We start from the raw sequence: 4,074 nt of genomic DNA, 5'->3' as shown, positions 1-4,074 counted from the left end.
GGTCCTTCCTCTCTCTCTCCTCGGTTGCTAAGTGTGTGACTGAGTGAGTTGGCTCGGCCCTCCCTCACACAGCTGTCCTTCCTCTCTCTCTCCTCGGTTGCTAAGTGTGTGACTGAGTGAGTTGGCTCCGCCCTCCCTCACACATATTTGGTTCATTGGTTGACACTGCGTGTCTGATTGACAGGAACAACAGGTGCGGCTGTTAGTCTGAGCAGACAGTCAAAACGAATGTGTGCGCTTGAGCAATTAGGCCTATATTATTATTTTTAAAAAATTGTTCTTTGAATTAATTCTATTCATTTAAATGTTTTGATTATTCAAATCTTAATTTTTGTATATTTTTATAAATAGATTTGACTCTGCTGATATGCGAGCTGGCTCCAAACATTCACCTACAAGAGCCGGCTCTTAGAACCGACTCATTTGCAAATGACCCATCACTAGTACACTCACAAATCCGACTAAAAACGATGGCTGAGGGCTTACGTTACAAACTTCCCTTGCTTGGCTAATCATTTGGACCACCCTCCAAGATGGTGACGGGGATTCCCCCAAGAGCATAAGGCGGTGGACGAGAGTGTGTCTTTTAAGAGTTTGAACCGCAGCCATGGAGTCCATCGGTGGAGGGTCCTTTGTGTTTATGGATAAATCGTATTTACTTTAATCTCGGTCAAACAGGAAATTAATGGTTTTATAATTTGTCTATCAACTAGTTCTCGTTTATGGTTTCCAAATTGGGCATCGCGTGGCAGAAAACAAAATAATGACAAAATGTATTTAAAAAAATAATCCATACCTGGAATAACACGCCCCTAATATAATATTCACGTAGTTTAGTGGTTTTATAAGAGCTGGCTCTAAGAGCCGGTGTTTATGATGGATGGGGAAAAAAATGAGGAAGTAAAAAAATATATAAGTAGAAAAAATATAATAAATAAAAGTAACAAATAATTAAACAGCAGCTTAAAATAACAATAGCAAGGCGATATACAGGGTATTACGGTACAGAGTCAATGTGGAGGCTATATACAGGGTATTACGGTACAGAGTCAATGTGGAGGCTATATACAGGGTATTACGGTACAGAGTCAATGTGGAGGCTATATACAGGGTGTTACGGTACAGAGTCAATGTGGAGGCTATATACAGGGGGTACCGGTACAGAGTCAATGTGGAGGCTATATACAGGGGGTACCGGTACAGAGTCAATGTGGAGGCTATATACAGGGTATTACGGTACAGAGTCAATGTGGAGGCTATATACAGGGTATTACGGTACAGAGTCAATGTGGAGGCTATATACAGGGTATTACGGTACAGAGTCAATGTGGAGGCTATATACAGGGTGTTACGGTACAGAGTCAATGTGGAGGCTATATACAGGGGGTACCGGTACAGAGTCAATGTGGAGGCTATATACAGGGGGTACCGGTACAGAGTCAATGTGGAGGCTATATACAGGGGATACTGGTACAGAGTCAATGTGGAGGCTATATACAGGTGGTACCGGTACTGAGTCAATGTGGAGGCTATATACAGGGTGTTACGGTACAGAGTCAATGTGGAGGCTATATACAGGGTATTACGGTACAGAGTCAATGTGGAGGCTATATACAGGGGGTACCGGTATAGAGTCAATGTGGAGGCTATATACAGGGGGTACCGGTACAGAGTCAATGTGGAGGCGATATACAGGGGGTATCGGTACAGTATCAATTTGCGGGGGAACCGGTTAGTTGAGGTGATATGTACATGTAGGTAGAGTTATTAAAGTGACTATACATAGATAATAAACAGAGAGTAGCAGCAGTGTAAAAGAGGGGTCTGGGTAGCCCTTTAATTAGCTGTTCAGGAGTCTTATGGCTTGGGGGTAGAAGCTATTAAGAAGCATTTTGGACCTAGACTTGGCGCTCCGGTACCGCTTGCTGTGCGGTAGTAGAGAGAACAGTCTATGACTAGGGTGGCTGGCGTCTTTGACAATTTTTAGGGCCTTCCTCTGACACCGCCTGCTATACAAGTCCCGCTATCATCCAGAAGGCGAGGTCAGTACAGGTGCATCAAAGCTGGGACCGAGAGACTGAAAAACAGCTTCTATCTCAAGGCCATCAGACTGTTAAACAGCCACCACTAACATTGAGTGGCTGCTGCCAACACACTGACTCAACTCCAGCCACTTTAATAATGGGAATTGATGGGAATTGATGTAAAATAAATCACTAGCCACTTTAAACAATGCTACTTAATATAATGTTTACATACCCTACATTATTTCTCATATGTATACGTATATACTGTACTCTATATCATCTACTGCATCTTTATGTAATACATGTATCACTAGCCACTTGAAACTATGCCACTTTGTTTACATGCTCATCTCATATGTATATACTGTACTCGATACCATCTACTGCATCTTGCCTATGCCGCTCTGTACCATCACTCATTCATATATCTTTATGTACATATTCTTTACCCCTTTACACTTGTCTGTATAAGGTAGTAGTTTTGGAATTATTAGCTAGATTACTCGTTGGTTATTACTGCATTGTCGGAACTAGAAGCACAAGCATTTCGCTACACTCTCTATGTGACAAATAAAATGTGTTTTGATTTGATTTGGATGGCAGGAAGCTTGGCCCCAGTGATGTACTGGGCCATAAGCACTACCCTGTGTAGTGCCTTGCGGTCAGAGGCCGAGCAGTTGCCATACCAGGCAGTGATGTAACCTGTGGTGCAGCTGTAGAATCTTTTGAGGATAATCTTTTCAGTCTCTTGAGGGGGAATAAATAGGCTTTGTTGTGCCCTCCTCACAACTGTCTTGATATTCAGAGGTGGAAACTTTCCGTGGGAAGTAACGGGAATATATGGGAATTAATGGAAATATATGCAAATTAATATTAATACCATTTAAATGTAGATGTTTTTTTGCTTTGGATATATTTACCATATCATATGGAGACAGAAAAATAAACCTTTTACCTCATCATAAGAAGACATAATAGCAAATTATAAAATCCTTCCAATAGAAATTTAAAAAACCATTTAGTTATGAATTGAACTTTAATTAAATGTGTTGACTCCTCACATGGGATGATTTCAATGAACAACAAAAGAAAGGGAATATTGAATGATCCCCAACCAGCCAGATCTACTGTCTCTATTACGTTATGAGAGACCAGCTAGATCTACTGTCTCTATTACGTTATGAGAGACCAGCTAGATCTACTGTCTCTATTACGTTATGAGAGACCAGCCAGATCTACTGTCTCTATTACGTTATGAGAGACCAGCCAGATCTACTGTCTCTATTACGTTATGAGAGACCAGCCAGATCTACTGTCTCTATTACGTTATGAGAGACCAGCTAGATCTACTGTCTCTATTACGTTATGAGAGACCAGCCAGATCTACTGTCTCTATTACGTTATGAGAGACCAGCCAGATCTACTGTCTCTATTACGTTATGAGAGACCAGCTAGATCTACTGTCTCTATTACGTTATGAGAGACCAGCCAGATCTACTGTCTCTATTACGTTATGAGAGACCAGCCAGATCTACTGTCTCTATTATATTATGACAGACCAGCTAGATCTCCTGTCTCTATTATATTATGACAGACCAGCTAGATCTACTGTCTCTATTATATTATGACAGACCAGCTAGATCTACTGCCTCTATTATATTATGACAGACCAGCTAGATCTACTGTCTCTATTACGTTATGAGAGACCAGCCAGATCTACTGTCTCTATTACGTTATGAGAGACCAGCTAGATCTACTGTCTCTATTACGTTATGAGAGACCAGCTAGATCTACTGTCTCTATTACAATATGAGAGACCAGCCAGATCTACTGTCTCTATTACGTTATGACAGACCAGCTAGATCTACTGTCTCTATTACGTTATGAGAGACCAGCCAGATCTACTGTCTCTATTATATTATGACAGACCAGGTAAATCTACTGTATCTATTATATTATGACAGACCAGCCAGATCTACTGTCTCTATTATATTATGGCAGACCAGCTAGATCTACTGTCTCTATTATATTATGACAGACCTGCTAG

This window comes from Oncorhynchus clarkii, chromosome 19 (genome assembly GCF_045791955.1).
Source record: "Oncorhynchus clarkii lewisi isolate Uvic-CL-2024 chromosome 19, UVic_Ocla_1.0, whole genome shotgun sequence".
Classification (NCBI taxonomy): Eukaryota; Metazoa; Chordata; class Actinopteri; order Salmoniformes; family Salmonidae; genus Oncorhynchus; species Oncorhynchus clarkii.
This window is presented reverse-complemented; position numbering follows the sequence as displayed.